The following is a 12,987-nucleotide window of genomic DNA, read 5'->3' on the forward strand; positions in this document are numbered from 1 at the left end:
TGTACGTTTTCCTGTTTCTTCGCAGAGGCAGAACCGCAAAGCACAAGCACCACTATATTTCGAAGCACTTAGAAAAGCGTCTCAAAAGCTTTTTGTGTCCCTTGTACGGTCTGTGTCTTGACTCCTAAGATCTCATGTATTTCCATGGACGCGTGGGAGGAAAGAGCCCAGCGTGGAAACACCTAGGCATTTTATGAATACTCATACTATAGCTTATCTACCTATTGAAACCCAGAAATAAATCTCTGAAATTTGCCTGAAGTGACTCTATTAATCCTAACTCGAAGAACGTAAAAGCATCGAAAGATGTATGCTGAAACTAAACAAAACCAGAAACGCAAAGCTCAGATCCTGCTCAAATAAAAGCAGGAAGAATGCTTTTTATTCAAATACACAAACGCCTCTGTGTGGTTTCTACCTGTCCCACCCAGCTCACTGAAAGTTTCACTCCACCGACCTTTACCTCTTTCTTTCTTTTAAGTCCTTCTGGGATCCTTGAGCCCCGACCTACCCCTTCCCACCCTGCGCTGACTCATTACACTGCGCCGTAAACTCACTCACACCCACCTGTAAGACGTGAATCGTGTTACTTGCACTTAGCTGCGTGCGGGAAGGAGGGCTGGGGCACCAGAGACCTTTGAACCTGTTCTACTGTGTTGTCTTTCTCTCCCACGAAATTCACACGGACATGTGTGTGGGTATGTGTGTTTTAGTGCATGTGAATTCACGTAGCGATTTTTTGTAGCACAGCACAAAAGGTGGGATCTCCAGAACATGCTCCCATGACTTCAAGGAAGCTTCCGGGCAGCAGTAATATCCTTCTCTCACCTGTGGGGACAGGACCAGGACTGCACCTGGCCGTGACGGGGTGGGGTTGGAGGACAGGCACCTGCTCGGGGTGCCGTGGCAAACAGGGAGCATCTATCTGATGAACAACCTGCTAAATTAGGGGAGATGTGGACGTGTCCCTGCCCAGGACGTAAATGAACAAAGGGACCAAAGAGTGTCCAAGCTGGACGACAGCGGGTGACCCAGCCTGGTCCTTGTCACCGGGAAGGGATCAGAGCCACGGGAAGTTCACATGTAAGCTGAAGGTCAAACGGGCACGCACGTGACAGAATTTAGGAAGAGTCCCAGGTTCCATAATCCAACGTTCTTTCCACTTTACAAGCTGAAGCCTAAAATGTATCTGAATTCCATCTGCGGAAGAGGAGACGAGCTTAATTAAACTATAGCCTGAAGGGTTTAATTTAGAAAGAATGACATTTCCAACTATCTGGGAGGTGAGGCATTTTGGGGGCTGACCGCCCAGAGGGGAAGATGTGTAAGCTGAGCAGCACCCTGTCGGGGGACATCTGTGTGTGTCTTCACCCAGCCTGGTCACCGGAACCAGCGGGGGCGTCACAAGGCCCTTGCCCTTTATTCTTTCAAAGAGAAGCATCATATAACCAAGACTGGCCGTTTTGTAAAGAACGAGTTGGGCGGAACAGACTCTGTGTGTCTGACGTCTCCTCACCAGCTCAGGTCAGCAGAGCCAGGGAAAGGGTGGCAATGGCCCCAGAGGGACGGGACCTCCTCACTTGGTGGGCGGGGTCAGTCTTCAACCCTGCACCTGTGCTCCCTCAGGACACAAGTGTCCAGACCAGCTGGAGATGTCGTTTGGTGACTAAAGCTGTCTGTTCGGCAATTACCAGTGTCCCTTTGAGGCTGCACACTGCTCTGCAGCTAGCGAACTTCCCACATGTGACTACATTGTCTCTGGGGAACAGAGTGTCTCCCTTTGTTGGTGAACCAAAATCTGATACCAAGTCACTTCAGGTTCACTTCTAAGACTCTCAGAGACAATCCGGGATCATCTGTGTGCACATTTTAAGTACTCCCATGGGCGCGTCCATGGTCATTCACCATTTAAAAGCCAGGCACGATCTGAATCTAATCCCTAAAGGCAATGTTCCACTAAACCACTATTTTTATGTTGAAACTTCCACTGTATGACTTTTTGTAGATTTTATTCTATACGTTAATTTTGTAACATTAAGCTCAGTTGTTACATCGTGAGACACTAAAACTTGAAGAAGGCCTTAAACTTTATTTGTGACGTGTTCTCAGTCAGCGGGGCTCCCAGCTAAGGTTTGCTTTATTTATCTCCATGTTCTTTGTCAGACAGTGAATTAGTATAAATAAGTACCACAGTATTGTGATGATGGATATGTATACACTTTGTTAGATGTTTACTTAAATAATAAACTTCTACATAATATTAAAATGATGGAAGTTCGCATGTATTTTGTTATTAATTAGTACTTTTGTTTACATTATTTGTCTGTCCATCCATCTGCCTATCTTTCATCCAACCATGCATTCATTACTAGCTTATTGTATCCATCCTTCCATCCATCAGCTGTCTATCGACTATCTATCCATCATCCATCTATCTACTTAACTACCTATCCTATCTATCTATCTATCTATCTATCTATCTATCTATCTATCTATCATCTATCCATCTGTCCACCCATGCACCTACCCGTCTATCTTGTCTGTCTATCTGTCTATCTACCTATCATCTTATCCATCCATCCATCCCTATATCTATCAACCATCCATCATCCATCAGCTGTCTATCCATCATCCATCTATCTACTTAACTACCTATCTATCTATCTATCTATCTATCATCTATCCATCTGTCCACCCATGCACCTACTCATCTATCTTGTCTGTCTGTCTATCATCTATCCATCCATCCCTGTATCTATCAACCATCCATCATCCATCAGCTGTCTATCCATCATCTAACCATCATCCATCTATCTACTTAACTACCTATCCTATCTATCTATCTATCTATCTATCTATCTATCTATCTATCTATCATCTATCCATCTGTCCACCCATGCACCTACTCATCTATCTTGTCTGTCTGTCTGTCTGTCTATCATCTATCCATCCATCCATCCCTGTATCTATCAACCATCCATCATCCATCAGCTGTCTATCCATCATCTATCCATCATCCATCTATCTACTTAACTACCTATCCTATCTATCTATCTATCTATCTATCTATCTATCTATCTATCATCTATCCATCTGTCCACCCATGCACCTACCCATCTATCTTGTCTATCTGTCTATCTACCTATCATCTTATCCATCCATCCATCCATCCCTATATCTATCAACCATCCATCATCCATCAGCTGTCTATCCATCATCTATCCATCATCCATCTATCTACTTAACTACCTATCCTATCTATCTATCTATCTATCTATCTATCTATCTATCTATCATCTATCCATCTGTCCACCCATGCACCTACCCATCTATCTTGTCTGTCTGTCTATCTATCTATCATCTATCCATCCATCCATCCCTATATCTATCAACCATCCATCATCCATCAGCTGTCTATCCATCATCTATCCATCATCCATGTATCTACTTAACTACCTATCATGTCTATCAATCATCCATCCCTCTCTCCCTCTCTCCCTGACTCTCTCTCTCTCTCTCTCTCTCTCTCTCTCTCTCTCTACCTATCTACCTACCTACCTGAACAGCCATACCCCTCCCTGTAGGTGAAGCAGATCCTAGCTCTGGTGTGGTCCCTAGGAAACAGTGTCTGACTCAGATACATCTCACAAGTACTTTGACAAATACCTTGCATACTGCAGAGCTACTATCTTCTTCGATTAATTTTGGTCTGGAAATCAAAGAACAAAACCAGTACTCGCATAAACACATCCGTAGCCAAATCCTCTAGAGTCGTAAGGTACGTACATGAATGGATACCACCACTACATGGACTCCTTCACCTTTTGAGAAACCTTTAAAGAAATGTAGGCTGTAATAACGTGGTGGTCACAGGTACGTGTGGGAGGCTTTCTGAGAAATTCTCTCTCCTCTTATTCAGGAAAAGTACATTGTAAGGCACTCAGGATCCGTTTTAGAGCGTACGCATGCAAATTAACTGTTGAGCAAAGGATTCCGAAATAGCTCAGAAACCTTTGTGTGATGTTCTTTTAATAACACAGATTCTGTGTCCACCAAATTTGTCAGGGACCACTGAAAAGTCCAGCAAAGCTCTCAAAGGGAGTTTTAAGGTTGATAAAAGAAGTCTTAGTAGTTTCTAGACAGTCAACAGAATCGTCTTTTTCCTTTTCCTACTTTATGCATACAAATAAATGTGCAAAATCGCTCCGGTATTACTAGCCCCTTTGCACGATACTCAGGATACACAGGGGTCATCTGGGCCATTGTTGGTTTCACACGTTAAAAGCTAACCTCTTTGGACATCAGCCTCCTGAAGACGATGCATCGACATAACGAGTATGCCTTAACATGTTGTACGTGGGCTTAGCTGACCTCCACCAAATTCACGGTGAACACTAATTCCCAGTTCATGACTGTGTTTGGAGACAGGGGGCTTAGGGAGGTTTTAAGGTTAAATGGGCCGTGGGGGCCCTAATCAGACAGGATTGGTGTGCTCATAAGAAGAGGAAGAGACATTGCTCTGCTCCCCACTCCCACGCTCAGAGGAAAAGGCACGTGAGGACGAAGAATCCTGGAGAAGCTTCTTAGAGAAGCAGGAAACCAAGTGTGGTTCTGTGATTACGCCTACAACTGTCGACCCCGTTAGCTCCCTGATCTTGAACTCCCAGCCGCCAGAACTGGAAGAGACCACAAATGCCGTTGCTCAAGCCACCCAGGGTGTGGGGTTTGCTCGGGCAGCCCAAGCCGGCTGTCACAACACGGAGGAAGTACGTTGTGTTTCATTAGAAAGGAGAGTGAGTGAAAAGGTAAGGAGCCCTGGGACGCCCACCCTCCCTCCCCTGCCAGCTCAGGCATGGGCTCCGCCGAGCGTCCAGCACAAAAGGAGCCACAGGGCCACACGGTTAGGTCACCAGAGAGGTGACCTGTCCCGTCCTTCCCTGTTCTTTAGAGAAGAGAATGCAAACATCGTCTCAAAGCTGGCATACAGAGTAGGCAGTGCTGGGCACAGCCCAGAGGATGCCGTGGAGAAGGCGTCCCAGCCCCGAAGTCGGGTGGGGAACAGAGGGGTTCTGGCTCCATACGGGTCAGGAGAAACTCTCCGGAGTATAAAAGGCAAGCCCCACCTCTCCAAGGCTCTTCCTAGGGTCTGCAAATGGCATGTGGGGGAGTATTTCTTGCTAAGATTCCGAGGGGACCCAAATCCTGTTGACAGCTGTAGGCATAATCACAGAAACACACTTGGGTGCTCTGCTTCTCTAAGACCGGGCAGAGGACACTCTGCACCTGACACAGGCCTCCCACCTCTGCCCGAGGCATTTGTAGGAGAACCCCTGGACCTTCCACGGGTTTACCTTGCAGGTTTTGACCTTTTCAGCTTCTGAAGCAGCCTCTCCCCTGTAGTAACAGGTGGCAGTTAGGAGCTCAGACTCTCGCTCAGCCACGCGTCGCCCAGACTGAATTAGCAGTCGAGTGCGCTAGAACCAGTCCTGTGAGTGCGACACCAGCCTTCTCCTGACCAGCAGCACCTCAGGACCTGGGGGCGAGCACTAGTGGGTCAGCAACAGGACCCTGGAGGAATGAGGTATCTGAACCCCTAGACAACCATCGAGAACCAGCAGAGAAGGAGCCGTGGGAGAAAGCCCAAGACCAAGGGGCTCGGAGTTGCTGTATTCCTGATGCCAATGTGATTTCGACACATCCTTTTCAAATTTTTTTTTTAACGTTTATTTATTTTTGAGAGAGAAAGAGAAAAAGAGACGGAGAGACAGAGCACAAGCAGGGAGGGGCAGAGAGAGACGGAGACACAGAATCCGAAGCAGGCTCCAGGCTCCGAGCTGTCAGCACAGAGCCCGACGCGGGGCTCGAACTCACAGACCGTGAAATCACGACCTGAGCTGAAGTCAGACGCTTAATCGACTGAGCCACCCAGGCGACCCCTAACACACCCGCATAGTCCCATCTGCATTGTATAAGTGGGAAAACTGAAATGAAGCATAAACACGGCAGAGGGCAGGATGGCCCCCAAAGGTGTCCATGCCTCACTGACGGGAACCTGGGACTGTGGTCCCTCAAATGGCAAAGGGGATCTGCAGACAGGATTCAGGTTCTGGACCTAAAGATAGGGCGGGTGTCCTGGGTGGAATGGGTGGGTCTGATCTAACCAGGTGTTCCCTAAAAAGCAGGACACTTTCTCTGGCTGGAGTCACAGAGATGCTGCGGACGCAGAGATTTCAAGTGTCAGAGGGTTTGATGCAGCGTCCTTGTAGGCTCTGACATGTGGGAGCCACCTGCAAGGACCAGATAAGGCAGGAGGTGAGGGCAGAGCCCCTGGACAGGCAGCAGGGGAAAGGAGACCATGGTCGTGCCCTGAGGGGAAAAGGATTGTGTGTGCTCCCTGATGAGCGTGGGGCCACATCCTTCCTGGCTCCACATCTGAGTCCTGGGAGGGGGCGCCGAGCTATGCCGTGTCCAGAGTTGTGAGCAATGACCCCAAAGACTACAGGCGACTAGTCCTAGGTCAAGCCTCACAAGTCACAGGGAAGGGTTTGCAAGTATACTTAGCTACGCGAAGACGTGTTCACCTAATCAGATAAATCACATATTCCTCCCCCAAGTATCAAGGAACACCATGTGCTAATTAGGTGACAGCTTACACAAAGGAACCTGGCGAGAAATTCCCGTCCCAATGGGCAATCTGGTTTATTTGGGCAACATTCACCCCCAGCTTCCTTGGGCCCTCACCTGGGGGACGATGCTCTGCTGTCGAAAACAAGGAGGGATTGCACATTCAACCCACTGATGGACAAGATACGTGATGGGCCTGCAGATGTCCAGAAGCAGGAGAGTGTTCCAGAATAACTCGTCCAAGGCCCCCTGCACCCCCCAGCACTGGGATCCTCTCATGGATAGTTTGCACAAAGCTGTTGCCACGTCTGGAGTTAAGTGGGTGGACAGTTGTCCTTGTTGGCCTGGGATGGGGTTCCCAGGGCACAGGGATTCAGAGGTAAAAATGCCACAGCCCTCAGCCACTCAAGATGACCTACTGCCCTAGGTTTAAACACACAAAGTGATGGGGACACATCCTAGTTTGCACAGCCTTAAAAGAAAAAAAAAACAGGGGTGCCTGGGGGGCTCAGTCAGTTAAGTGTCTGACTTTAGCTCAGGTCATGATCTCACAGTCTGTGAGTTCGAGCCTCACGTCGGGCTCTGTGCTGACAGCTCAGAGCCTGCAGCCTGCTTCGGATTCTGTGTCTTACTCTCACTGTCTGTCCCCTGCTCGCACTCTGTCTCTGTCTATGTCTCAAAAATAAACATTAAAAAAAAAAACAAAAAATCACCGTTGAATTTGTTAAAGGCCATCCTTGGAAACTATTTAACCCAGATTGTAACGAATCCAGTGTTTCTCAACCATGTCGTTTATTATCGCTCCCTAAGGAGCCTCGCAGATATTTCTCCCTCCATGACGTGCTGACGCAGAGAAGGAGAACATGGAATCCAGCAGGGACCAGGGAGGGACAGAGTGGCCAGGCTGACCGGTTTCCCCTTCATGCCGCAGTGGGGGAGGCGTGTGGGACAGGACAGGGAGTCAGAGCACTATCACAGTCGTGAGAAACACTGGAAAGGCGGAAGCAGGCGTTTAGGGAGGAATCTGCAGGACCACGATGGCTGTCATTGTTCCAGTACTGCTTCTGACGGCTGGAAGTGACTACCGCCCTCCCCGTCCACACTGCTGCTCACGGCTGGAAGTGACTACTGCCCTCCCCGTCCACACTGCTGCTCATGGCTGGAAGTGACTACTGCCCTCCCCGTCCACACTGCTGCTCACGTCTGGAAGTGACTACTGCCCTCCCCGTCCACACTGCTGCTCACGGCTGGAAGTGACTACTGCCCTCCCCGTCCACACTGCTGCTCACGGCTGGAAGTGACTACTGCCCTCCCCGTCCACACTGCTGCTCACGGCTGGAAGTGACTACTGCCCTCCCCGTCCACACTGCTGCTCTGTCTGGAAGTGACTACCGCCCTCCCCGTCCACACTGCTGCTCACGGCTGGAAGTGACTACCGCCCTCCCCGTCCACACTGCTGCTCACGGCTGGAAGTGACTACCGCCCTCCCCGTCCACACTGCTGCTCACGGCTGGAAGTGACTACCGCCCTCCCCGTCCACACTGCTGCTCACGGCTGGAAGTGACTACCGCCCTCCCCGTCCACACTGCTGCTCACGGCTGGAAGTGACTACCGCCCTCCCCGTCCACACTGCTGCTCACGGCTGGAAGTGACTACCGTCCTCCCCGTCCACACTGCTGCTCACGGCTGGAAGTGACTACTGCCCTCCCCGTCCACACTGCTGCTCACGGCTGGAAGTGACTACTGCCCTCCCCGTCCACACTGCTGCTCACGGCTGGAAGTGACTACTGCCCTCCCCGTCCACACTGCTGCTCACGGCTGGAAGTGACTACTGCCCTCCCCGTCCACACTGCTGCTCACGGCTGGAAGTGACTACTGCCCTCCCCGTCCACACTGCTGCTGATGTCTGGTAAGAATTATTTTTCTGCACAACTGCTTAGTTCGTTTTTCAGAAATGCCAGATGCAATGCCGTCCTTTCAAACATCTGATCTCGTGTCCAATTTTCCCTAGGAGCGAGGTGGCTTTATGCAGACAGGTTAGCCTCCACGTGGTGTTATGGCTGGCTAATGAGAGCTATCATTCTCGGAAATTGCTGATACGTGAAGATCCCACAGCCTCACGCACAATCACACACAGAACGGAGGGACCCGCTAGGCAGCTGTGGTGGCACAACCACGTGATAGGTCTCAATTGGGAAGGAGCCCCTCCGGTAATGTCGCAAATCACGGGAACAAAAGTCGCTCCGGGCATACTACTTTGCGGTTTACGCTGGGTTTGACATATGCGTCTGTGTGCGTGAATCTAAACGCCGAGAAAAAAATCAGCTGCTTGGCGATGTGTTTCCCGGGAGTGAGCTGCAACAACACTGCACAGAAACATCACACGTACACGGAGCGCGGAGCTCCTCCTGCGTGCACGGTCTCTGTAATTGCGAGGGACAATGGTGCTGCCACGACTTTTGTTTATTCAGTTCAGCTGATCGGACGGTGCCGGGCCAACACCAAGAGCAATTACTAACTATAGTTGACTCTGAAACGGAGACGAACACCCAGTACTCGATCGCGGTAGACATGTGCATGGGATGTAACGTGGTATTCGCCGTCCAGGGAGATTACATCTCTCTGTTGTCCCATTAACCACACTGAATACCAGGTAATTAGGGTTGTGAATCCTGCGTGGTGCTGTGAGAGAAGTATTCTACACCCGTTTGGTAATGACAACTGCAAAAATCTACGAATGGCTGCCTCAGTCAGTCTAAAGTGAAGACAGAAACACACTCCTGTTTTTATTGAGAGGCGCTCCCACTGGGGGCGATGCCGCAGAAGGTCTGGAAAGAGGAGCGGGGCATGTGTGAGGTCCTTAGCATTGAGGACGTCACGGATGGGATGTCTGGACTCTATCTGCAGGACAGTGGGGCCACGTGGATGGAAAGGGGCTGGAAAGACGTGGGAGGGAAACAGTAGGTCCCATAAGGAGACGTGCTGGTGGGCTGGAGGGTAGGCAGACCTGAAGGTGAGACAGAGAAGGCGAAAATGTGGCTATGTGGGATCACAGTGCCTGATGTGGTGGTGTCAGAAGGCCATGGGGTGGTGGCCCGGGATGAAGACAGGATGAGGTTCGGGATGAAGGAGGGACGTGATAACCAGACACAGGACTATTCCCAAGTGAGCAGACCACAGGAGCTCAGCAAGCAGAGGGCAGGGAGTGCGGCCAGCGAGATGCTGAGCATTCAGCGGAGGGAGGAAGGAAGTGAATGACAACGAGGCGGCTGGAAAAGGAAAACAGGGACCCTGTGAGGGTCAGGAAAGTGCAAAACATGGTGCGGTGACTACAGTTACATGGAACTGAGGACAAGTGAGTGTCAACGGCAGCAGGAAGATGCTTCTTCTGAATTCTCCTTATCTTTCTAAAAGCACAGGCTCCCTAAAGAATTCGACCCTCATCCATGGCCCCCCTGGGAGTTTTACAACCAGGGAAAGTTGACTCTTGCTGCTGAAGACAAGTGAGCACAGGTCAGCACCTGGATAAGAAATCGCCTAAACATTATGACATTGCCACAAAGCTATCACATCTTCTCCCTGTTCCAAGGGCCCATTTATTTTTCCCGAGACTCATTTCTTCTCCTGAAAGTGTCCCTCTGTCTCCCTCGAACCCCTATTAAGATGGTATATAAGCCCTAGATTTTAGCTGCCTCCTTGAATCACATTTTTCTCTGAACTGCTGCCTCCATATGTGAATAAAAATGTGTCTTGTCTCTTACTAATGTCTCTTGTCAGTTTAATTTACAGGCACCCTGCACGGAACCTAAGGGAGTATAGGAAATGTGTTTCCTCCCCGACAGTGGAATTAGGAAAAGCAAGCAAGCTCCTCCGTGGAAACTCAGTAGGGGCACCAAGCACACATAGGTTCAGTGCAACAGAAGAAATAAAAGGATAGTAGCTGTGAAGGTAATATATTCGAGATGGTTGAGATTATTTTGTTTTGAATGAAATAAGGGAGGGCCTGGTAAACCATGTTGCAGGAGGCATTAAATGATACTGACACCATTGTATGTGTGCTGAGTGGTTGTGGGTGACAGGAGGAGGCAGTGGTCTTGAGGCCGGGCCAGGGATGTTGGAGGCGGGCAGGTCCCGAAGGCCCCTGGAGGTGGCCGATGATGGCACAGAGACTGTTCTCACCCCCAGAAGGGGCTCCAGCACGGCTATGCCTCTCCCAGAGGGGCCGGGAGTGGAGACCGACTAAGGAACATCCTATCACCCAAAAGACAGAGTGCGTGGCAGAGCTCAACTGGCCACCAAATCAATTTTAAATTTGATGCCAAAAGCATACGCTTGCTTCCCATCGTTTTGGGAGGCAAGTAAGTTTTTCACGCAGCAACATCCTGACAGCCCACGCCTTTCTGAAGACTTTGGGGATGAAGACCACATACAGTAAAATGAGAGAGAGAGAGAGAGAGAGAGAGAGGGGGGGAGAGAGAGAGAGATTCTTACCGTTTAGGTGTATGAACGCTTAATGTGCAGAACCTTCTCGAAAACAAAACAAAATTAAAAAGGAATAAAAAAAGGGGCACCTGGCTGGCTCAGTTGGTTAAGCACCCAACTCCGGCTCAGGTCATGATCCTGCGGTCTGTGGGTTCGGGCCCCGTGTCAGGCTCTGTGCTGACAGCTCAGAGCCTGCAGCCTGCAGTGTGCATCAGATTCTGTGTCTCCCTCTCTCTCCCTGCCCTTGCACTGCTCATGCTCTCTCTCTCTCCAAAATAAAATAAAACTTTTTAAAAAATTTTTAACAAGAATTACCAAAAAAAACCCTGAAATTCAGCTTTTAACATAAACAAGACAACTAAAATGTGCAAAGTACTGACTGGTCTGCTTCTTGGAATAGATCTTAGGATTCATGTGAAATGAATGTCAAGCCCAGAAGTGACGTGTAAATGATGCCATTGTTTTTATTTTGCCCCGCAGACGTGCATCTTAGCGGCTAGGGCTAGAAAGTCGAATGGAGAGCTCACACACGCAGAGGGCCTGGGGGCGACTCCCAGCTTGTCCCTCAACCTGCCTGGTGGTGTGGAGCCTGCAGATGGTCGACCGCTGTGGACGCCGGGGCAGATGACCTCACCGCACAGGGTGTCTGAGAGTACCCAGCACGCACCCGATGAGTACTGATTAGAGTGTTGAGGATGGGACGCAGGGGCTTTTTGGGGAAGGCACCACCTTGGCTAATTTTTAGCACAAACGAATAACTCATACATAACTCAGAAATAATCGTTTGAGAACTTGTGTAACGTCAGCTCTGCTAGGCATATTCTCCTGGTAAAACGGTAACTAACGCTTTAACCTAATTTCCTCCTTTTCCGCTGCTTGTTTTTCACTTCTTTCTATTCCTACCACTGTAGCTAATTAATTTGATGACACCCACAGTATAAAACGTTCCCGACTGCAACCGTGAATCTCTCTGGGGACTTAACAGTCATATGAAATGCCCCTGAACTTGGCAGGCTCACTAGACTTCTGCACCCACACTGCATCAAAGAGAAAGGAGCCGGACGCGTTCTAAGAACCTTCTCATATTCAATAACCCTCTTTGCAAGTGCTTCCTGCACGAGAAGAAAAAGCCAAGTACATCGTCTCCTCAACCAGGAGACGGATCAAATCTTGCTTTAGATTTCCATAGGCACAACACCTGATGAAAAACCCGGAAAGCCTTGAGTATATATATTTGCCTAAGAAACAGGACCAGAAAGGTTTCGTTTCCGCAAGACAGAGCCGTGCGTAAACAAGTGTGGATTAGTAACCAGGGTGATGCCTAGAACACTTTATGAAATAAATTACTGTAAAGACAGGCAAGTGCTCATTTTCCTTTGACAACTTTAAAATCAATATTGTCGACGGGAAGGACACGGGGAGGCATGGACAACACGGGAGCTGTGGGGCTGAGTGTTCAGTCGCAACTGGGTGTTCCCTCCGCAAGTGGCCTCATGCAAAGGGGTACGTGAGGGGCAGCGAGTGTCTTCTTATAAACTGGGTCTGCACACACGTGAAAACACACAGATACCGTGTTTCAACTGACACCATGCCTGGTGGATAAAGGACAGCTCTCCTGGGAAGAAAGGTAGTATCTTCTTCCTGCAGCTGCCTCGGCCACACGGGCAGCTCCCATGAGGGCACACGGCCTGTGCCGACTGTCTCGGCTCCTATGATCTACTGCAAACAGCTTTTCGAGGAGGACGGCTTCACAATGTGAAGGCAGAGAAACCTTGAGGGAGCGAGGGAAGGTTCTCAGGAAGATTGCATTTCCGTGCAATCTTGTTGTAGGAGAATGCCACGCATTCAGGTACCTGGACGCCCGGATACAAGAAGCACATG

General features: G+C 49.5%; 1 protein-coding gene across 2 annotated transcripts in view; it reads right to left on the bottom strand.

Annotated features, from left to right (window-relative positions):
• LOC123594065 (pseudouridine 5'-phosphatase) overlaps positions 1–12,987 on the bottom strand; it is a 175,787-nt gene that overhangs the window by 96,034 nt on the left and 66,766 nt on the right. The gene's annotated exons all lie outside the window — the stretch shown is intronic.

Source organism: Leopardus geoffroyi, chromosome X, assembly GCF_018350155.1.
Source record: "Leopardus geoffroyi isolate Oge1 chromosome X, O.geoffroyi_Oge1_pat1.0, whole genome shotgun sequence".
Classification (NCBI taxonomy): Eukaryota; Metazoa; Chordata; class Mammalia; order Carnivora; family Felidae; genus Leopardus; species Leopardus geoffroyi.